Source organism: Grammomys surdaster, unplaced genomic scaffold (assembly GCF_004785775.1).
Source record: "Grammomys surdaster isolate TR1022 unplaced genomic scaffold, NIH_TR_1.0 126109, whole genome shotgun sequence".
NCBI lineage: Eukaryota > Metazoa > Chordata > Mammalia > Rodentia > Muridae > Grammomys > Grammomys surdaster.
Genome location: NW_021620917.1, coordinates 14,367 through 39,577, shown reverse-complemented (window position 1 = coordinate 39,577; position 25,211 = coordinate 14,367). Strand labels below are relative to the sequence as shown.

Below are 25,211 nucleotides of genomic sequence, written 5' to 3'. Positions count from 1 at the left end.
CTATTCAAAAAGGGAAAGTGGAGCAGGCAGTGGTGGTACATACTTTTAATCTCAGCACTCGGAGGGTAGAGGCAGACAGATCTCTGTAAGTTCAGGTCGGCCTGGTCTATAAAGAGAGTTCCTGGACAGCCAGAGGTACACAAAGAAACCCTGTTTTGAAAAATTAATGAACTAACTAACTAAAATAAAATAAAAACGGAATAAAAAGAAGTTTTCTGTGAGAATGGAGAAATTGCTGGGCATTGGTGACATACTTACTCCTTTAATCCCATCACTTGTTGGCAGTTGAATTTCTGAGTTGAAGGCCAGCCTGGTCTGCAGAATGAGTTTCAGGACAGCCATGGACACACAGAGAATCCCTGTCTTGAAACACAAATGAACAGACAAACAAACAATCAAACAACAAACTCACAAAAACAAAAACATAAACAAAAAAAGAAAAGGAAATGTTACTGGAGAAATTGGTCCAAAACAATACTGAAACTGTCAGCGAAAGCATTAAATCCTAAGGCTCCAAGCAATGTCACAGTGTGACATTCTGTGCACACTGCAGCAGGGCTACAAGCCTTTTTCCAACACTGTTCTCTCCAGACACATAAAAGAACACATACAGGAGAGAAACCCTACGAGTGTAATCACTGTGATAAAGCCTTTTCCCAACACTGTTCTCTCCAGTAGCATAAAAGTATACATACAGGAGAGAGACCCTACAAATGTAATCAATGTGATAAAGCCTTTTCCCGACACTGTTCTCTCCAGATGCATAGAAGAACACATACAGGAGAGACACTCTACAAATGTAATGAATGTGATTAAACTTTTTGCTATCACTGTTATCTCCAGATATATAAAAGAACACATACAGGAGAGAGACCCTACAAATGTAATCAATGTGATAAAGCCTTTTTCCGACACTATTCTCTCCAGATGCATAGAAGAACACATACAGGAGAGAAACCCTACAAATGTAATCAATGTGATAAAGCCTTTTCCCAACACTGTTCTCTCCAGAAGCATAAAAGAACACATACAGGAGAGAAACCCTACAAATGTAATCAATGTGATAAAGCCTGTTCTCAAAACAGTAATCTTCAAATACATAAAAAAATACATACAGGAGAGAAACCCTACAAATGTAATCAATGTGATAAAGTCTTTTCCAAAAAAGTAGTCTTCAAATACATAAAAGAATTCATACTGGAGAAAGACCATTCAAATGTAATGAATGTGATAAAGCCTTTTCATGACACATTAGACTCCAGACACATAAAAGAATTCATACTGGAGGGAAACTCTAGAAATGTAATTACTGGTAAAGCCTTCTTACATCCCTGAAGTCTTCACATGCATGAAAGGATTCATACTGGAGATGAATGTGATAAAGCCGTTTTCCCAATATAATAGTCTACAAGTACATAAAAGTATACATGCTGGTGAGAAACCCTACAAATGTAACCAACGTGATCACACCTTTACAAACCAGTCATCTTAAAAGGCATGGAAGCATTCATTCAGGAGTGAAACCGTACGAATGTAATCCATGTTATCTTGACTTCTCCCAACATTATAATCTATAAACTAATTACAGAAGACATACTGGAGAGAAACCTTATAAGTATAATCAGTATGAGAAAGCCTTTTCAAAACAGGGTCATCTCTAAAAGCATAAATGAATACATACTGGAAAGAAAAGCTACAAAGGTAATGAATGTAAGACTTTTTACAGTGCCATCCTTTCAGAATGTATAAAAAACATACTGGAGAGAAACCTTATGATTGTGGTCATAGTATTAATCGTCATGAACGTATTTATATTTCTAAGAAACCTGAATATAAGCAATGTGGTAAAGCCTATGCCCAGCATGGTTATCTAATGCAGCAAGAGCATATACTCGAGATACAAAGACAGACAGACACACAAACACATATAAACCTTATAAATGTACATAATGTGGTAAGCCTTTGCACATCACAGTCATCTTAGAACATATAAAGGAGCACACAATCTACCTCAGAATACATAAAAGAACACACTGGAGAGAGAAACCCTGTGTGAATAATGTGGTAAGGCCTTTGAAGGTGACATTTATCACTTAATGTATAAAATAACACAACCTTGTAAGAAACCTCATGAAAGTAAGCAATGTGGTAAAGCTTGTTCATGTACTGGTCATTTTTGAAATCATGAGAAGAATCCATGCTGCAGGGAACACCTATAAATGTAGTCAATGTGGTAAAATTTTGCACTTTGTGGTATCTTTATGTAAGAGTAAAACCTTTAGCAGGTGATCAATCTGTTAAAGATTGCATGCCACAGTAGTCTTTTAAGATCTAGAAGAACTCACAACTAAAGCAATCTTTGACTCTGAAAAAAAAAGAAAAAAGAAAAACAAATGAATAGACAAACAAAGAAACAAACAAACAAAAACTCACAAAAACAAAAACATAAACAAAAAAAGAAAAGGAAAAGAGACTGGAGAAATTGGTCCAAAACAATACTGAAACCTGTCAGCAAAAGCATTAAATCCTAAGGCTCCAAGCATGACATTCTGTGCACACTGCAGCAGGGCCACAAGGCCTTGGACAGCTCTGCCTCAATGACATGGCTTGTCAGAGGCTTCATGGTTGCTTACTTGATTGAACTGCTTCCTATTTGGACTTCAGCTTTCCTAGGTGGATATGCTATACTACAGGCCACTCTGCCTCTTCTTAGGTACCCACCTCAGCTACATTTGCATACCCTTCACAGACAGCATGCATTTGGGGCTCTCCTTAGGGGCTCCAAGTCTGATGCAAACATCTTTCTGACCTCCCAGGTTTTCCTAGAAATCTCAATGAAAACCCCCACAACTCCATCATTCTTGGTCTGTGAGGCTGAACAACCAAGAACCATGCAGGTGCCTTGGTCTGCCACCCATGCCAACTCTGCTTGAGTCCATGTGAAATGTGACTGAGGCTGAGGGTTGATCAGGTGGAAAGCAGGGAGCTGAATCCAGGGTGTCCCTGCGTAAGACAGGAGGCCAGAGCTCAGGGACATCCAGGAATGGCTTCTCCACAGGCTCTCCTACTTTCAAGGTAACACACTGGATATCATCAGATTTGGGATTAAACTTCCAATATACCAACTCTCATGGGAAAAGCACAAATGAAGTAGAGCACTTCGAGTTTCAATATATAAAATGTATAACTTCTTTTCTTTCTTTCTTCTTCTTCTTTTTAAAGCAAGCCTTCAAAAGACTGTAAGTGCACGTGATAAACCATGATCCTTGCTTTGAAATATGAGTACTGGTGACTTAGAGACATGAAAGTCAGGCAGTGTGTTTTTACAAATTCTCCCAGAGTGCTAGGCATACTGACTGAGCACAGAAAATGGTTTATAAATCTCAATACCTCTACCCCACTCCTCTTTCTCTCTAAGACAAGATCTCATGTAGCCCTGTTTGGCCTGGAACTTGTTATGAAAACTAGGTTGTCCTTGAACTCACTAAGCTCTGTCAGCCTCTAGCTTCTGAGTCTTGGGACTACAGGCATATCCCACCACCTCAGTCTTAGCATTTCCCTCTGTCTGCATTAGTCTTTTTCTCAGCAAAGGCTTTCTGAGAGTTCATCTCTATGTTTCACTCTCTGCTTATTAAAGCTTCTCGGGTGCATGACCTTTCTGACAAAGTTGGCTACTAGGAGCTGTCTACTCTAACCTTCTAGTTTGTGCACATATATTCCTATTTCATTAAGTCAAGTCCTGATTTTGATGATGACCAGACCAGCCTGGGCTGCAGTGTGAGTTCCAGGACAGCCAGTGCTACACAGAGAAACCCTGTCTTGGATAAAAAAAAAAGTGTATGGATGAATGTTTTATCTGCACATATGTAAATGCATCATGTCTGTGCACAGTACTAGCAGATGTCAGAGAGGATGTTGGGTTCCCTAGAACTGGAGTTACATGGCCGAGGTGAAGGGCTGAGTCAGGGTGGGGGCTCTGTATCTCTTCCACTCTTCATCCTTAGATATAGAGATGGTTTTACTCATAATCCCCACTGGGCCAAAATCTTATCGTCAAAAAAACCAGCCTCAGAATGCCTCACAGCCTACGAGAAATCAGCTGTACACTCAGCTTCCTATTGTGGATCCAACCCTTTATATTCTGGGACCCTTTTAAATGGAAATTTCTCTATGGTTGGAAAACTAGGTACAGGAGTGGAGAGAAGAAGAAAACAAGACTTAGTCGATCTCTACAGCTGTGCAGATGGTGTTTGGCTTGAAGAAAGTTAATTTTGCATCAGACAAATTCTCAAGCTCTGTATTTACAACATTAGCAATATGAAAAGGATGTCTTTATATGCTGTCTGTCTGTCTGTCTGTCTGTCTGTCTGACTTTCTTTGTGTGTTTGTGTGTGTGTGTGTGTACATATGAATGCTGGTGCATGTGGCACTGTGAAATGTAGCTTGGTCCCTGGTTGAGCAATCTTGGGAGTCTACAAATTTTTCTTTCATTGTTAGTGTGATGGCTGATGCCCACATTGTTTTCTGTGCTAGGCATCTTGAATTTGGGTTGAATACAGGTTGTCATAGAGTGTCCTCTTTTGCCCTCTTTCACTGGGTTTTGTTTGCTACTATTTAGCTTATGATTTTTTTGTGGTGATTCTCACAAGAAAGGGTCACATATTTCCCTTTGTTTTTCTCATTTATTGAGTTGATTTGGAGCAAGTTATAAATGTGTTGGGCATGGTACCTTCCATATGAAGTCTCTGGGTTAATATGGCTTTGTAAAATCTTTTGACTTTTATTTTAAAAAATTAAAAAAAATCCAGTAACAATCACTTTGGGCAAGTTTATTCCTCAGCTGTAGGTCTCTAGTTCTGAAACATGGAGATTGGAGATACAGAGAGAGTGCAGGCATACATACACACATAGACACACACAGAGACACAGGCAGACAGACAGATAGACAGACAGACAGACAGACAGACACAGACACACACACACACACACACACAGCATATGAAGACATCCTTTACACATTGCTCATGTTGTCAATACACCAGTTTGAGAACTTGACTGATGCCATGTTAGCTTTCTATCTGTCTCCAAGCCAAACACTGTCTGCACAGCTCTCAAGATTGACTAAGTCTTGGTCTCATCTTCTCCCTGACTCCCTGGACCTAGTTTTCCAACCATAGAGATATTTACATCTAAAAGGATCCTGTGATATAAAGGGTTGGAACCACAATAGGCAGATGAATATGCACCTGATTTCTCATAGACTGTGAAGCATTTTTGTTTTGACTCTTGGATTTTGGCCCAGTGTGGATTATGAGTAAATACGTCTCTATATCTAAAGATGAGGAGTGGAAGAGATACAGTGCCTTGTTGTCCTCCACGTTCATGAGTGGAAAACTCAAGGAGGTGAGTGAAACTCTTTTAACTGCAGCCTGTGTGACTGAAGTCCCCACCCTAACTGTGGATGCTTTTCTGTTTTGTTTAGATGTTCCCTGTCATCGAGCAGTATGGAGACATTTTGATAAAGTACTTGAGGCGAGAGGCTGAGAAAGGGATGCCTGTTTCTGTGAAAGAGTGAGTGCTGGTCCATCACTGTGGTTCTAGGAGAGGAAGAGCACCTGAGGTGCAGCTCACATGGTCCAGCTGCTTGTCCTTGCCCCTTTAGACACCTGATGACATCATACACAGTTTTAAAGGAAGAAATGAGAGGAAGAAATTTGCAGGGGTAGATGGTGGGAAGGTTGGGAAGGGCTTGGTCCGTACTGAGGCGGCTTTGCCTGTCTCCTGAGAATACAAACGCTTTCCCACTCCCTGATGGATGTATTAAATTCCCACCCCTCTCCTCAGAGTCTTAGGTGACAATAGCATGGATGTGATCACCAGCATGCCATTTGGAGTGAACATTGTTTCCTTCAACAACCTGAAGGATCCTTTTGTAAAGAAAGCCAGGAAGCTCTTAAGATTTGATTTTTTTTGATTCGTTGTTCTTCTCAGTAGGTGTGTGGATGGTTCTTCTGCCTTGTGGTCTGTTGCTCTTGTCTGTGGCCATGTTTGCCAGTTCTGTCCTTCTCTTCCTCACTTCCCCCAAATGAAAGACTATAGTGGTGTGTAGTTCACTTGTCTTGAAATTCATCCCTTAAAGTTACAGCTCAGTATTTTCAGTACTATCAAAGACTTGTAGCCCATTAAGTCTGTTTTTGAAATTTGTTTTTCTTTGAGATAGGCTCTCACCATTTTCTCTAGCTGGCCTGGAAATTGCTGTGTATACCAGGTTGGCCTGGAACTTACAGTGATCCCTCTACCTCTGCCTCCTGAGGGCTGGGATTACAGTGTGCACTCCAACACCTAGTTTTATTTTAGAATTCTTTCATTTGTATAAATACTAATTTGTATAAATACAAATTTGGCGCTCTGTAAGTCCAGAACTCTCCATGGTTGCAATATCATACAGGCATACCATCTTTCTCGATTACACCCACCCCTAACTCTTACTTCTCACATCACTTAGACACTTCAACAAATCTTCTTCCCAATTTCCTGTCCTTTTTTCTGCTTTGGTAGCTGGTTGAGTCCATTTGATGCTGCCTGCTAGGATGCTGACAAATATTATTGTCTTGATCTGATGCAGTCAGTCAGTTCAGGAGAGGGCCATGACATGTCCTGGACATAGGAATTCACTCCCCCATTCCTGGCCCTGACTTCATTTCCACACTTCTTTCATCATGTTCCATGAGCCTTGATGCATGGGGGTGCTGACATAGATGCTCCATCTGGGGCTCAGCACTCAACAGCCCCTTATTCCCAGTACTTTGATCGGTTAGTAATCAGCATTGATTGAAGGCCCACCTGGCCCATTACCAATGTCAATCATAGAGGACTTTGTTCTGGCCATGTTGCAACCTTCAAGAAATCTTGACTTAAGCAATTACCAGTTTTTTTTCTGTATCAGAGTATTCTGGGCATTTCACATCAATGCAATCATTGATTATGTGGTCTTTGTGACAGACCTCTTTTATTTTTCACAATATTAAATGAAGCAAATGTCACTATGTCCTGTGTTTATGATTTTTTTTCTTTCTGGGTGTTGGTCACCTGTCTTTAAGCTTGTCTGGTTTGAGACAGAGTTTTGCTCTGTAGCCCTGACTGTTCTTCTTTTTTTCTTTTGGCCTGTGTGACTTGGTGTTTGTGTGGCGTGTGTAGATCAGAGGACAACTTATAGTAGTTCTTTCCTTCCACAGGTGGGACCCAGGGGTCAAACTCAGGTCTTTAGCCTTCTCTGAAGGAACCTTTAGTTATTGAGCCATCTCAGTGGTTCCTTTTCTTTTGTAGATCTACAGGATCTACAGGAGCAGAGTTAAATCTAAAACTTATTAAACTCATTAAGCTTATCTTTTTTCTTTTCCAGTACTCTTTCCATTCCTCACCCCAATATATGAGATGTTAAATATCTGCATGTTCACAAAGGGATTTTATGGATGACTCCATTTTGTTTTATGCTTCTGTAATCAAGAAGTCACATGGTATCTATCTTTTTTTAAAGAATTATTTATTTATTTTATGTATATGAGTACATTGTAGCTGTCTTCAGACACACCAGAAAAGGGCATCAGATCCCATTACAGATGGTATTGAGCCACCATGTGGTTGCTGGGAATTGAACTCAGAACGTCTGGAAGAGCAGTCAGTGCTCTTAACCTCTGAGCCATCTCTCCAGCCTGCATGTTCACAATGGATTCAATAGATTTTTTTCCAAAACTGCTTTAATTCCAAGCAGAAGGTAAAACGTGGTGGCTTCATGAGAGGTTCACAATTTGATAACATGTTGGGCTGTGAATAGGTGAGCTATGTGCTAACAGTAGACAGAGAAGGCTAGATTTAGAGAGAAAGAAAATTTATATTTCCTGGGGAGGAGAAGTTGGATTCTTAAAAAGTTGACCAAGAATAGGCAGGAATTAATCCTTATCAACAGGAAAGAAAACTAGTGTACCGCTCATAACGTTTGAAATAAAAAAAAAATTGGCCTGGCAAAAAACCTGAACAATATCAAGACTTTCAAAACTCCAGCATACATGGGAAAGGATCTTTCCAAACTCTGCCCTTTTCTGAGGAACAATGGCAGTTGATAGCTGTGGAGGGAGGGTGTAGACACAGGTAGGTTTCCCATGAGGCATTGGATGGCCCCACAGCCATGCATGTGTGAGCATCAGTAGTTGGACACAGTGGGTAAGTAAAAAGAAGACATGGGCTGTGGAGGAAGAAATGTTACAGATGATACAGAAGGAATTGGATGGAGGAAGCAGTGGGGTGGAGATGACCATGTCTGACTGTGAGCATGTATGAAACTTTCCAATAGCAAATAAAAATGATTTAAAAGGGAGAATATTATTTTCCTCTCCTTCAAAAACATTTTCAAAGAATAAAAGTGATTGTTTAAAATTCTATCTATTGTACTTGACTGTAAAAGAGGTTGATGTGGAAGCTGGAGGGTTCCTGGTTTAGCCACTCCTGCTTTTGTTCCTTGAGGACTCAAGCAATCCTAGCCACAGTTGTGAATATAAGGGAACCACATTCTCAGAAATGAGAGAATTAAGCTTCTGCACTTCTGGTCTGCCTCTGACCTCTGATCTTACTATTGACCTTCCATTTTTGCAATTTCTCTTTCTGTTTCCAGCACCAAGTGGATCTTCTCTGGATGATGATGAATGCTCATAATAATTCCAAAGACAAAGAGTCTCATCAAGGTAAGCCAGCCCTTCCTGGTCAATGGATAAGGAAGCTCTCGGGGAGTCAGTGGTTCACTCAGAAAATATGTAAGGGAGCTTTTCTAGGTAGAGGGTGTCCTCTGTTGAGTTGCTGAAAGACAGATGTGGCTATTATCTCCATAAAATTTTCTGGAAACACATGGGCATAAGTTTGTTCCTAACATGAAGGCTGGCTCTGATGAAAGTCTCCAGTTGTATGTTTGTTACCTGCATGAGCACAGGTGTTGTTTCTGTGTTTCCCAGCACACAATCTCAGTGCTCTGTCTAGGCATCTGTGTCTTGTCTAATCATCTTGTCAGGGGGCATGTACCCAAATGGTGCTGAAGCTCTCTGGTTGCCCCTCATGGACATGTGTTCTCTACCTTAGTACATGTTAAAGATTTTGTTTTCCTTTGTTTGATGTGTAAGTAGCTTCTGGGGAAAGTCTTTTTTTTTTTTTTTACAATTGCAGCAGTCATCTTTATTTTCTTTATGCACTTAAAAATCACTCATAGCTGGGCAGTGGTGGAGCACCCCAGTAGTCTCAGAACTTGGGAGGCAGAGGAAGGTGGAAACCTGTGAGTTCAAGGCAAGTCCAGTCTGGTCTGTGTCATAGATTCCAGGACAGGCAAGGCTACACAAGAGTAACACTGTCTCAAAAACTCACAAAAAAAATCACTGAAAGATTTTGATCTTTTTTGGTAGTACATGCATGTGCAGGAGTATATGCACATGTGCATGTCCCTAGGTATGTGTACAGGTAACAGATGAAGACACACAGTCTCTTGATCAATCCCTCTCTGACTTATTTTCTGGAGACAGGGTTTTTTTTTTTTTTTTTTAAATTAACTCTGGGATTATGTCGCGCAGGGTCGCGGGCAGTTTTGAAAGGCGCTGGTGGAGGTGTGAGTGGTGGGCGTCCCATTCAACGAGAGCAGTGAGCTGGGGCACAGTGTGCTTTTCAGTCGTGCAGAGCAGGCGCTTTGTCCCAGCCTCCAAATGTGGGCAAGTGTTACTGGCTCTTTTGGTTCCCTCTTTCTGGGGGCAGCTCGGGAGTGCCAGTTGAAGAAAAGTGTTATAGCTCTTTCGGTTTGCTCTGCCCGTGGGGAGGAGAGGAGTGTTGTCGTCCTTTGAAATGTGCAGGATAGCTGGCAACTGGTGAGGAATCTTGAAAAGCACTCTGACAGTGGGAAGGTCTCACACCACACAGCAACCTATACTTTGAGCTCTGGGGTTATATACAGTTTTGGGGGGAGAACAGGTAACTTCTATTGGTTTGGTTTGAGAGCTTTGGGATGTCTTATTTGCATGGAGGTGTTATTTCTATGTGATAAAGGTCATGGACCTCTCCGTGGGAGGGGCTGTGAGAAGTGGAAGCTAAGAGAGCCATATGGCTTTGGGAAAGTTCGAAGCAGCCTTTTGTCCTACTGGTCTTCTTCAGACCAAGGTTCCTGGGGCTTCAGGTCTTTCTACCAAGCTTTCTGGCTTTTCTCATAGCCCACTGCCCCAGGAGGGCACCCAGGATTAGGCTGGCACCCAGGAGGACTCAATGATCCACAGTCCTGTGGTTACTATGTGTGCTGCCCCACCTGGCTTTTTACATAGGGACTGAGGATTCAAACTCAGGTCCTCACACTTGTGCAATAAGTGCTCTTACTCATGGAGCCATCTCTCTAGCCTCCCATCTGTGTTTAGTTTTTAATTTAAAGCCATTATTACTATCATGGTTGCAAACTCATGGCATTCCAATTCCAGACTTTATTCTACTAGTGTGCATCAGTAATGGAAAGGGAACCTTCCATTCTTACCTATTTGATTATTTCCCATACACACACTTGCTTATATGTAGCAGTATGATTCTGGGTTCTCATGTTTACTGGTTAAAGTGATCATGTACTTTGTGCTTTGAGTCCTCTCCTGTTTGCTCACTTGAAACCCTTTGATGTGGTCAGCTAACTTCAAATTATTCTATACCCCCTTCTTTGCCACAAGGTCCTATGTAGCCCAGGCTGATCCACATTCATGATGTGCCTGAGAATGACCTTTAACTCCTGAGACTAAAGGCATGAGTCTCAACAGAGTTTTAGCAGAGCCATCGTATCTGGTATGATTCTGGAATGATGGAACCTCAGCTTTAAATTAGCCTTCTGTCAGTGATTGTTATCTGAGATTTTATGGTGTTCTTTGGAAGTATTTCTAGAATCTTAGCACAACTTAGTCTGGAGACATGGCTGGCAAACCAGGTAGTCTCCTATGGCTGAGAACTGCTTAGGTGATGGGTCTTTCAAGAGAAGCCCTCTATCAGATAAGAAATATTGGTATGTGGAAATTGACTTGCTAAAGGTGTTTCTGTGTAACAATAAAATAGAGCTTCTAGGAAGCTGTCAGTGTTCAGTCCTTGAGCTGCTGATTGCCCTGCTGCTGAGAAGTAGAATTCATCCAGCTCTGGCTCTCTTCTCTCTGGTCAATCTTCCAGTGTAACCCAGAATACAGACATTGCCATGCCTTGGTTATACACTGCTGGAGACTGGACCCAGGACTTCATATCCCCATCTCCTGAGCTGCATATTCTCAGCCCCTCTGTTTCCTTTCAAATTGCTAAAATAAATATTAATTTTAAAGACAGCCACTGATTGTGGATTTATAGTCCAGTTTCAGTTTAGGTGCTAGGATTTACACTAATTGGGTGAAAGAGTTTACCAACAACATAGTCACAGCCTTCATGGCAGAAGATGTACAACTGCTTGTAACCCTAGCTCTGTGGTTTCCAGTGCCACCCTGGGCCCCAATGGTACCTAGACAAACACATATAAAATAAATAAAATTAAAAAAACCACTTTCATCTATAGCAGGGACCTTTTATTACTGCTTCTTTAGGGGATTAGATGCCCTCTTCTGTCCTCTATGGGAACCTTCCCTACACATGTGGCACACCTACACAAACACACACACACACACACACACACACCACACAAAGAGACACACAGTCACACAGACACACACAAGATGCACAGACACACAGACTCAGAGACAAACACACAGACACACACAAGACACACAGACACACAGACACAGAAAGAGACACACAGACACACAGACTCAGAAAGAGACAAACACACAGACACACACAAGACAAACAGACACACAGACACAGAAAGAGACACACAGACACACAGGCATATACAAGACACACAGACACACAGACACACGCAAAGACACAGGCACAGAAATACACATAAATAAATATAACATTTTTAAACAAGAAAGTCTGTATCTTGAAGCTGCCCACTGGGGATGATGAGGAACAGCAGAAACATTGGGCAACCTGCCTGAAGCATTTTTCTCCTTTCCTGGATATATCATGTGGCTGTCGTCAGTGATGACAGTCTCAGAGTGACTGAATGGTGTCTGTGTATCCTGTGTAGAAAAATGGGAGCCCCATTTGATTTTCTCCTCATCTCCTCTGTGATGGTCTGTCCTGACATGTCTTACCTGAGCTGTTTTCTCCAGTCCTGTCCGCATGGAGACCACAGCCCAGTCAATTATCTTTATTTTTGCTGGTTATAAACCCACCAGAAGCACCCTTTCCTTTGTCCTGAATTCCCTGGTCCCTCACCCTGCTATCTAGAAGAAACTGCAGGAGGAGATCAACAGGGCTCTGCCCAATAAGGTGAGAGGAAAAGAAAGAGGGAAAAGAAGAAGCCTCAACAAAGACACCTTTTTGTTACACACAGTGGTGTGTGTGTGTGTGTGTTTGTGTGTGTGTGACAGAGAGAGAGAGGGAGAGAGAGAGAAAGAGAGGTATATTTTTGCGTGGATATGTGTGTGTTAATGTGTGTGAGTGAGTTTGTGAGTGTATGTTTGTGAGTATGTGTACAAGTGTGTGTGAGTGTATGCTCATAAGTTTATGTATGAGTATGTGTGTCAGTGTGAGTCTGTGAGTATGGGTGTGCACATGTGTGAAGGTCAGAGGATGACTTATGGTTGTTCCTTCCTTTCCACCTTGTTTTACACAGGGTATCTTTGTTCCTACTACTTAATACATCAGACATTCTTGCCCTTGAACATTTAGGGAAACTCCAGTTGCCACCTTCCTTTTTGTTGGGGGAGCACTAGGATTACAGTTGTGTGTGTGTGTGTGTGTGTGTTACCACAGGTGAGTTTTAAGTGAAACCTGAACTGAGGCCTTTACACTTGCATAGCATGCATGCAAACCACTGAGTCATCTTTCCAATTCTAGTGATTTTTTTACATGTATGTATGTATGTATGTATGTATGTATGTTTGTAGGTATGTATATGAACATCTATCTATCTATCTATCTATCTATCTATCTATCTATCTATCTATCTCTCTATCTCTATCTATCTATCTATCTATCTATCTATCTATCTATCTATATATATATATATATATATATGGGTATGTGTGCTGTAGCATGTGTGTGGATGTCGGCTCAGTGAGCTGTCTCAGCACCCTTGATAATTTGTAACCAGCGCACAAGCACTGGCTTTTTCCAGCACCATTTAGAAATTATCATAAGAGGGGCACAGAGGGAGAAATGGGCAATAAATCCTATCATGGCAACAGAAGGTTGTTGTGACACAGAGTTGTGCCTGGTGTGTCTGTTATCTAGGACCAGAAGAGTACCAAGCCAGTCACATGCACACTTCCTGTGTGATGTTAAAGATAGGCACTTAACGTGCAGCTCTCTGTGTGGTTCCATTATACTGGTGGATAAGCTGTGTCCTAGCTGTGCACTGAGGGAGGCTCACCATGGCCTTGGTTAAGCCACATAAGTTGACTCAGGTCTGTCCCGAGATCACCTATCTATTTATAGTTATAGGAGAAGAAGCCAAGGTGTGAGGCTTGGTGTCTAAATCATGAGGCAGACTCTCTCTGTCTCTGTTTTTTCTCTGTATGTAAATGTATGCATTTATATGTGTGTGTGTGTGTGTGTGTGTGTAGGTCATAGACCTACATCATGTATATTTCTAAATGACTTTCCTCCATGCTTTATGATACAGGCTCTCTTACCAAACCTGCAACTTATCGATTGGGTTATGATGTCTAGCCAATGAGCACCACACATATCCTGTCTAATATACCTACTGCTGGGATTATAGATGGGTACCACTATGTCAGGCTTTACAATGATTTGTATCTGAGCTCTCATCCTCAGGCTTGCATAGTAGACTCTTCACTAATTGAGCATCTTCCAGGCACTAAGTGATAATTTTTCTACTTTGTAAGGAGCTTGAGAGTTGACACAAGGCTTCAGAACACTGGCTGCTCTTCCATAGGATCTACGCATATTTGAGACCCAGCATGAAAATGGCTGCTCTGTCTAGTTACAGGAGATCTGATGCTCTCTTTTGGCTTCTTATGGGCACTGTACTCATGCAGAATACATACACTCATGTATGCAAAATACCTACATATATAAAATAAAACAATTTAATAAACCATTTAAATGTGTTGTAAATACTAACGAAGGTCTTTTGAGGTGCTGAACTTGACTTTGGACCTACTGAGAATTTAACACTAGACATAATTTAAAGTCAATCTAATATCTCAGCATAAATCTTTTTCTTTATTTCCAGGCACCTCCCACCTATGATATTATGATGGAAATGGAGTACCTGGATATGGTGTTGAATGAAACCCTCAGAGTATATCCAGTTGGTAATAGACTTGAGAGAGTCTGTAAAAAAGATGTTGAAATTGATGGTGTGTTTATGCCCAAAGGATCAATAGTGATGATTCCTTCTTATGCTCTTCACCATGACCCACAGCACTGGCCAGAGCCTGAGGAGTTACACCCTGAAATGTACCAGAACCCCAAGAGCAGGAACCCACTCTGCACTATACAGGCTTGTTTATGCTACGATATCTCTTATAGGAAGTTGATCTAAGTATTATTTTTGAACCCATTTGCATTCTGTGAGGAGAATGACAGAGAAATGGAAGAAAAGAGAAGGGGGGGAAGTGAGATGGTAAGAAAGTATGGCTAATTAAATACAGAATGTTTTCTTCCTTCTTCGTCAAGTAGTTAGTGACCCACTTAAGTGTGGGGCCAGAACACAGTATTCCTGAATTCCAAATGAAATGTGCTATTTAGAATTGGAACAGAGCATCATCCCACATGGATTTTTAGTGTTTAAAGATGTAGTTGCTTTCTTTTTCCTTTTTAATTTTTTGACAATCACATGAGTGGATCATAAATTCTGGTCATTTTCACTTCACATTGCCTTGTCTCTTCTCCCTCCCACTCATGTGAAATCTGTCTATCTTCTACCAAACCTCCTTCTGTATTTATATGTTTTTTTTTGTGACTCATGAGTTAACTATGCATAGGCATAGTTATAGGAGTTATATCCTGGGGAATGGTCAACTCACCAATGGCTGCACCATTGAAGAAAAATTTTTTCCTTGTCCACCAAGCATTTATTGTCAACAGCTCCTTAGGGAGGTGGCATTTCATGGGCATCTTCCCCACTCATGATGGAATGGTGATGTGTCTGGTCTTGTGTAGGTATCCACAAATGCTGTGAGTTCGTTAGTGCAGTGGACATGTCATGCCCAGAAGTTAGTACTCACAGCACCCATTTCATTCACTGGCTCTTACATTCTCACCCTCCTTCTGTGATGTATCCTGAGCCTTGCAGAGGTTGAGCACTCCATCAGCTCTTTTCCACACCATTGCCAGTCATGAGTTTCTATGTCTCCCACTGCAAACTAAACCTTTTCTGACCAAGTCTAAGATCAGCACAAATTTTTGTGTGTAATGATAAATATTCAGAAAGTATCTTGGTACACTGTCAAGTTAGCAAATCAACAGCACTACATTTCTTGCCTACAATGTCTGCAGCCATGGGATTTTGACCAGATTTATTATGCTAGGCATTAGTTTCCCCATTGGATTGGCTCTCCAATCAACCAGAAAATGGTTGGTTCCTCCTACCCCACTATTACACTAGTGTGTACTCACACAATGATGCAGTTTTTCAGTCATCTTATCTCAACCATATGGTAAGTCTTATAAGGAAGGGGAATTGAAAGGATATGTAGTGTAAAATTCTCAGAGCCAAATACCTGTAAGTAGACATTCAGTGAACCTTTCTCTAACTACCTATGTGTACTGGTTAGATGTCAAAAGGCAATTTCACATGTTTAGCTCTCATGTTTTTTTCCTCAGTCAACTTGTCATTCATTATGTCTCCAGAGTCAGCAAGGAGAACAAGGATAGCATTGATTTTTATGTATACCTGCCTATTTGAAATGGACCCAGAAACTGCCTTGGCATGAAGTTTGCTCTCATGAATATAAAATTTACCCTCACTAAAGTCCTGCAAAACTTCTCCTTCCAGCCTTGTTAGGAAATATAGGTGAGGGGAAACACCTGTCTCTATAAATACTGTTTTATGGGCTGCTTTTTTCCAACTGAACGTTCTGCGTATAAAAATAATAATGTATGTTTGAGGTTTAATAATTTGTTTTCTAACCAAATGAGCTATTTGTATCCAGATATTAGCTAAGGTACTTTTAAATTCTATGTCTGTATAGAATAAAAATTAGCACTATGAAGAATCAGAGTAGGCTAGTGTGACAGGATTCCATGCATTCTGTTTGAAATTCCAGTCATGTCCATTGGAGGTGCAGTGGTCATGTCTTCAATGTTTGTTGTATGTTGCCTTCTTCTCTCAGAGCTCACAGAAGCCCTCTTCTCACAGTCTTCTCAAATAGTGGATGTACATTACTATTACAGAAGATCTTTAAAATTTATATCATGTCTGGGATATTCTCAGTTGGCAAAATGTCTACTGGTTGTACACAAATCTCTGGTTGCTATCCACAGAACTACATGAACAAGCTGTGGTGGTACTTACCTGTAATCCCTGCACTCACAAGGTAGAGGTTAGATGATTAGAATTTCCAGTAATCCTTGGTCAGTTAGTTAATTTGAAGCCAACATGAGCTATGTGTCTCAAAAAAAAAACCACCAAAACTGTAGATGTCTTGTTATTTTTAAAATCCTTAAACAATTCACCCAGAATATGGCTTTAAAAGCTCATCTCTGATTTCCCATGTCATGCCAAGTTGAGAATCATTATTTTAAAAGACAATTGCTTGGTTTCATGAGATGGCTCAGTGGTTAAGAGCACATGCTGCTCTTGAGAAGGACTTGGGTTCAGTTTCCAGAACTCACATAGGGGCTCACAACCATTTGTAAGTCTAAATCCAATGGCTCTGATGACCCACTCTGTTGTTTTTAGAATTCACACGTGGTATATATACAAAGTGCAGGCAAAACACTTCTATACATATAGTATAAATCTGTAAAAAGTTGCTTTTTATGATGAACTTCAACCTTATGGGACATCTTGATGATTCCATTCATTTTTAAGGACACTGATTTAGAAATTAGGTAGTTGTCATATTTCCATAAATTACGTATCTTTCTAGTACTACACATTATGAAAGAGTAAAATATGACTTAGAAAAAGCATTTATATTGTATTTTCCCTAATAACTTGTTTTATTTCATGTAAAAGCATGGCTAAAATTACAGGATTTATGTATTTAGAGTGTGGCCCCTCTTTATTGATGGGAGATTTTTCTGGACAGAGGTACAGAAGTGTTTATACTTTGATTTGTTCCTTAAGGCAGTTGTACGAATTTTTCTACACACAACCTCACTTATTTTAGTACTTTATCAGTAAAGCATTTAAATTATGCACAGGCATTTAGACTGACAAAACACAGTTCTTGTTTTGAGACTCCATGGCACACTTGGCATGGGGCAGATGTTATTCAAAGGTCCAGTCATCTTGACACTCATACTTCTCTGTTTCCACAACAACATTGCTCCCCTTCCTTTTCTTGTGACTAGAATATTTGTCTATTGGATGCTTTTTCCATTCATTATGGCAGAGTATGATGCTAAAGTATTACTGAAAATCCTATGGACTCAGAAATTTCCATTCACTCCATTCTTGGAATCCAAGAATAGATGCTAGAAAAGAAAGTACTGTTGAAGTAATATTTAAATTGGCGTTTTCTTGAGCCAACTATGTAAGCAGCAGTGCCTCTGCTTAGCTCTGCTGCCATGTTCCATGGCCAGAGGCCATGTGTGTGCCACAGCTATAAATGGCCAGTGGCACCCTGCCTGATCCTCTTGGATGGGGCAGACACATAGCTGCTCTGCTCCTGTGGAGATACTGAATCCTGAGCCATCCTAGAGGAGTGACTGCACTCAGAGCAGTGGTAAGAACTCCATCTCACTCTCTATGCCCCGGAGTTACAATTTGGAGCCAGGGATGCTCAGGGCCCACCAGCCACCCAAACCCCACCCCTCCGGAATTCCACTTCTCTTCCACTCCTGTCTGTTCCTTTTGGCTGGGGCAGACACATAGCTGGTCTGCTCCTGTGGAGATACTGAATCCTGAGCCATCCTAGAGGAGCATTTGCACTAAGAGCAGTGGTGGAGCGACTGCACTGAGAGCAGCAGACACCTAACTGGTTTGAACTTGTAGAGACATTGTATCCCAAGCCATCCTAGAGGAACCACTGCACCTAGAGCAGCAGGATTTACAGATCCCAGAGGTGGCCTGAGTCCCAAGAGTTCTTCCACCCAGTATCATAAGACCACAGAGACATCTGTACTCTGAAGAGTTCTGACACAAGCAAGATAACTGGAAATACAGACTCCAGTCAGACACAGTGAGGGCAGGTAACAATAGAGTTAGCCAGATGGTGAAAGGCAAGTGCAAGAACATAAGCATGAGAAACCAAAGTTACTCGGCATTATCAGTACCCAGTTCTCCTATGATAGGAAGCCCTGGACACCCCATCACACCAGAAAAGCAGGACTCAGAATTAAAATTACTGCTCATGATGATGATAGAGGATTTTAAGAAGGAGGTAAGTAACTCCCTTAAAGAAGTACAGGAGAGTACAAGTAAACAGGTAGAAGCCCTTAAAGAGGAAACAGAGAAATCCCTTAAAGAAATGCAAGAAAATACAATGAAGGAATTAAACAATACTGTTCAGGATCTGTAATTGGAAATAGAAACAATAAAGAAATCTCAAAGGGAGACAAACATGGAGATAGAAAACCTAGGAAAGAGATCAGGAGTCATAGAGGCAAGCATCAACAACCAAATATAAGAGATAGAAGAGAGAATCTCATGTGCAGAAGATACCATGGAAAACATTGACACAACTGCCAAAGAAAATGCAAAATGCACAAAAGTCCAAACTCAAAACATCCAGGAAATCCAGGACACAATGAGAAGACAAAACCTAAGATAATAGGTATAGATGAGAGTGAAGATTCCCAAATTAAAGGACCAGTAAATATCTTCAACAAAATTATTGAGGAAAACTTCCCTAACCTGAAGAACAAGATGCCCATACCAGAAGCCTACAGATAACCAAATAGACTAGACCAGAAAAGAAATACTACCTGTCACATAATAATCAAAACATCAAATGCACAAAACAAAGAATAAATACTAAAAGCAGTAAGGGAAAAAAGGTCAAGTAACATATAAAGGCAGACCTATAAGAATTACACCAGACTTCTCACCAGAGTATAAAAGCCAGAAGAGCCTGGACTGACATCATACAGACCCTAAGAGAACACAAATGCCAGCCCAGACTAATATACCCAGCAAAACTCTCAATCACTATAGATGGAGAAACCAAGATATTCCATGACAAACCCAAATTTGCACAATATCTTTCCACAAACCCAGCACTTCAAAGGATAATTGATGGAAAATGCCAACACAAGGAGGGAAACTACAACCTAGAAAAAGCAAGGAAGTAATATTTCAACAGCCCCAAAAGAAGATAGCTATATAAACATAAGTCTACCTCTAGAAACAAACAAACAAACAAAAAGAACAGGAAGCCACAATCATTTTTCCTTAATATCTCTTAACATCAATGGACTCAATTCCCCAATAAAAAGCCGCAGACCATTGGACTGGATACACAAACAGGACCCAGAATTTTGCTGCATACAGGATCCACATCTCAGTGACAAAGACAGACACTACCTCAGAATAAAAGGATGGAAAACAATTCCAAGCAAATGTTCACAAGAAGCAAGCTGGAGTAGCCATTCTAATATCAAATAAAATTGACTTTCAACCAAAGGTAACCAAAAAAGATACAGAAGGACACTTCATACTCATCAAAGGAAAAATCTACCAAGCTGAACTCTCAATTCTGAACATCTGTGCTTCAAATGCAAGTGCATCTACATCCATAAAGGAAACTTTACTAAAGCTCAAAACACACATTAAACCTCACACAACAATAGTGGGGGATTTCAACACCCCACTCTCAACAATGAACAGATCATGGAAACAGAAACTAAACGAAGACACTTTGAAATTAACAGAAGTTGTGAACCGAATGGATTTAACAGATATCTATAGAACATTTAATCCCAAAACAAAAGAATATACCTTTTTTTCTCAGCACCTCATGGTACCTTCTCCAAAATAGACCATATAATTGGCCACAAAACAGGCCTCTACAGGTACAAAAAGATTGAAATAATAACTTGCATCTTATCAGATCACCACGGACTAAGGGTGGTCTTTAATAATGACAAAACCAATGGAAAACCCACATGCACATTGAAACTGAACAACTCACTACTCAATGATTACTTGGTCAAGGAAGAAATAAAGAAAGAAATTAAAGACTTTTTAGAATTTAGTGAAAATGAAGACATATCATACCAAAACTTGTGGGACTCCATGAAGGCAATGCTAAGAGAAAAACTCATAGGTCTAAGTGCCTACAAGAAGAAACTGGAGAGAGCATACACTAACAACTTGACAGCACAATTAAAAGCTCTAGAACAAAAAGAAGCAAATACACTCAAGAGGAGTAGAAGGCAGGAAATAATCAAACTCAGGGCTGAAATCAACCAAATAGAAACAGCAAGTACAATACAAAATATCAACAAAACCAGGAGCTGGTTCTTTGAGAAAATCAACAAGATAGATAAACCCTTAGCCATATTAACAAGAGGGCACAGAGACAGTATCCAAATTAATAAAATCAGAACTGAAAAGGGTGACATAACAACAGAAACTGAAGAAATTCAAAAAATCATCATATCCTACTACAAAGGCCTATACTCAACAAAACTGGAAAACTTGGATGAAATGGACATCTTCCTAGACAGGTACCAGGTACCAAAGTTAAATCAGGAGCAGATAAACCATGTAAAGAGTCCCACAACCCCTAAGGAAATAGCAGCAGTCATTAAAAGTCTTCCCACCAAAAAAAGACCAGGACCAGATGGTTTTAGTGCAGAATTCTATCAGACCTTCCAAAAAGACCTAATACCAATTCTCTTCAAATTATTCCACAAAATAGAAACAGAAGAAACACTAACCAATTCATTCTATGAAGCTACAATTACACCCATACCCAAACCTCACAAAGACCCAACAAAGAAAGAGAACTTCAGACCAATTTCCCTTATGAACATCCATGCAAAAGTACTCAATAAAATTCTAGGAAACAGAATCCAAGACCACATCAAAAGAGTCATCCATCATGATCATCCCAGGAGTGATTCCAGGATTTATCCCAGGAATGCAGGGATGGTTCAATATTCAGAAATCCATCAATGTAATCCACTACATAAACAAACTCAAAGAAAAAAACCACATGATCATCTCACTAGATGCTGAGAAAGTATTTGACAAAATTCAACATCCCTTCATGATAAAAGTCTTGGAAAGATCAGGAATTCAAGGCCCATACCTAAATGTAGTAAAAGAAATATACAGCAAACCAGTAGCCAACATCAAACTAAATGGAGAGAAACTTGAAGCAATCCCACTAAGATCAGGGACTAGACAAGGTTGCCCACTCTCCCCCTACCTATTCAATATAGTACTGGAAGTCCTAGCCAGAGCAATTAGACAACAAAAAGAAGTCAAAGGGATACAAATAGGAAAGGAAGAAGTCAAAATATCACTACTTGCAGATGATATGATAGTATACTTAAGTGACCCCAAAACTTCCACCAGAGAACTCCTACAACTGATAAACAACTTCAGCAAAGTGGCTGGTTATAAAATCAACTCAAACAAATCAGTAGTCTTCCTCTACATGAAAGATAAACAGACTGAAAAAGAAATTAGGGAAAGGACACCCTTCACAATAGTCACAAATAATATAAAATACCTTGATGTGAATCTAACCAAGCAAGTGAAAGATCTGTATGACAAGAACTTAAGGTCTCTGAAGAAAGAAATCAAAGAAGATCTCACAAGATGGGAAGCTCTCTCATGCTCATGGATTGGCAGGATTAATATAATAAAAATGGCCATCTTGCCAAAAGCAATCTACAGATTCAATGCAATTCCCATTAAAATTCCAACTCAGTTCTTCACTGAGTTAGAAAAGGAAATTCTCAAATTCATCTGGAGTAACAAAAAACCCATGATACCAAAAACTATTCTCAACAATAAAAGATCTTCTGGAGCAATCACCATCCCTGACCTCAAGCTGTAATACAGAGCAATAGCGATAAAAATTGCACATGGTATTGGTACAGAGAGAGGCAGGAAGATCAATGGAATAGAATTGAAGACCCAGAAATGAACCCACGCACCTATCGTCTCTTGATCTTTGACAAAGGAGCTAAAACTGTCCAGTGGAAAAAGGACAGCATTTTCAACAAATGGTGCTGGTTCAACTGGAAGACAACATGTAGAAGAATGAAAACTGATCCATTCTTATCTCCTTGGACAAAGCTCAAGTCTAAGTGGATAAAGGACCTCCACATAAAACCAGATACACTGAAACTAATAGACAAGAAGTTGGGGAAGAACCTTGAATACTTGGGCACAGAGGAAAAGTTCCTGAACAGGACACCAATGGCATATGCTCTAAGATCAAGAATAGAGAAATGGGACTTCATAAAATTGCAAAGTTTCTGTAAGACAAAGGACACTGTCAATAGGAAAAAACCGACAACCAACAAATTGGGAAAAGATCTTTACCAATTCTCCATCGGATAGAGGGCTAATATCCAACATCTATAAAGAACTCAAGAAATTAGACTCCAGACAACCAAATAACCCTATTAAAAATGGGGTATAGGGCTTAACAAAGAATTTTCAACTGAGGAAACTCAAATGGCCGAGAAGCACCTAAAGAAATGTTCAGTATCCTTAGTCATCAGGGAAATGCAAATCAAATCCTTGGTCTCATGAAGGCTGGATGCCCCAGTGGGTGGGAATTTGAGGGTGGGGAGATGTGAGTGGGGGTAGGTAGGGGTACATCCACAGAGAAGCAGAAGGAAGGGTGAGGGGATAAGGGCTCATGGGGGGGATTGGGTAAGGGGATAACATATGAAATGTAAATAAAACATCCAAATAAAAAATAAAAAAGAAATGGCCTGTGGCCACGCATGTACCACAGTTAGGAATGGCCAGCCAGAAACACCGGCCCTGCTACCTATGAGACACCAGAGAGGGAGATGGCTCTGCCAGTCTTCCACACTGTCTCCACAAGGCTGTGCTGAGCTCACACCATCCTGCCATCCATGTGGTACCCGATATAAAATGAGATTCTAATGCTTAATGATTAACCAAAGGGTTTATATGTTTGGTAATGCTCAATTAGCAAGAGGCTCACACAATTAGAAGTGTTAACCGATTAACTAATCTAGTATAAGTTGTTACCCAGGACTGCTCTCAGTCCAGGCATGGCTCTGCATCCTCCTACATCTCTGTTCCTTCCACCTCCTCTTCCTCCTTTCTTACTCTCCTTACTCCTCCTCTTTGTCTCCTTACTCCTCCCACCTTAGCTCCTCTGAACTTTTGGGGAAAATACCCCGCTACAAAGTACCATATGTCTCCTCCAGAAGACTTGCTCTAAATATGCTGAACTGTAGTGGTAATACGTGATGTTGGAGCTGAGGATTGTTAACAGAGCTCAAGTGTATCCTCACATGGTTGTCTTTCAAGTTTCGAACAAAAAATAACTTTTCATCACTTAAAAATTAATTTGACATAAAGAGTAAGAGTAAGGTCAAAAATATGAAACTTATCTTTTTTACTCAAAATTAGCACAGAGCATAAGTTATATAAACCAACATGAGTTTGAGTAGGTTCTCTATCACCATTTTACATAATGCACGTTTGGATATATACTCTCACCGTCCAAGTGAGACAGCTTGGAGAATAAGGTAGTGAAAACATATGATTTTGAATGCAGCTCTTTTGTTTCTGCATACTATAGTATCCTAAACATTTTTTTTTTTAACTTTTCCTTTGCTGATATTGTTGGTTCATTCAGTGATTCTCAATATTCTTCTTCTCCTGTTGCATATACCTCTGAAATTAAGCAGACAAGGAATTTTTCAGTCAACAAAACCCATCGTCTTAAGGGTTGTGTCACGGGATGAAATCATAACTGGAGTGTGACATTTCCTCGTGATGTTCTGCTGAGCTCTTCAGCAAGACAGAGTCTAAGAACATGGGAACCTTTAATTTTGTCATGAGTAAAATCCAGATGAAAATGAAGCTTAATTGATTGGTCTTGATGCATGGTTAAAGATTCAGTGCATTCACTGAGCTTCCTTAGTGTCTATACAAAGTACCATCTAATATAAAGGAGATGAGTAAGTCAGGGACAGTCCAGGAAACTTGCCTTCACTGGTTCTCATGGGATCATCTCCATATCATTTCCATCCACATCTCGTTGTCTCTGTTAATTTCTTTTGAGCTCTTTTGATAGTAACCATGTGTTTGTAACTTGATCAATAATTTTTGATGAAAATGTGAACCAATATGACAATAACTCTAATTGTAGAATTGGTATCAGATGTTTTAGTTGCAATATTTGACAGTAAATGCTACATGGAAAATATAAATAAATATCTCTTTAAAAATCTGTATTTTAAAAGTTTTTATATTCTTTGTGAGCTTCATTGAATATTTTGATCATATTAATTTTTTTTCCTCTGACTCTTCCCAGATTTTATCCCATCTCATTTCTCACCTACTTTATATTCTCTCACACTATTTCAAACCAAACCAAACCAAACCAAACCAAACCAAACCAAACCAAACCAGCATAGCCTAGCCCAGCCCAGCCTGTGGGACTGTAATTTGGCCACACTCCCCAGAGCCCAGAGAGGGGGTGGAGAGAACAAATCTCTGCCTCAAGATTTCCCTGGCTCCACCCTTCTCCTCCCTTTCCAATATATAAGCAAGACACCTTCCGACATTTTTCGGGAGAGTGTTTCATCATTCACCACCCAAGCCTGTCATCTGTTAATAAATCAACATATTTTAAATCGTCACATGTCTCTTAAATTCTGGACTCTTTGTTCAAGTAAGTCAAGACTTGCGCACACCCCTGTCTGCACGGGACAGGGGGAGGGAGAGAAGTTGTTCATCTGCCCCAGCACTCTCTGTACTC

At 40.3% G+C, this 25,211-nt stretch overlaps 1 pseudogene; it reads left to right on the top strand.

Moving 5' to 3' along the window:
- Window positions 1–4,888: 4,888 nt before the first annotated feature.
- On the top strand, window positions 4,889–24,211 carry LOC114611352 (annotated as a pseudogene).
- Window positions 24,212–25,211: the final 1,000 nt, after the last annotated feature.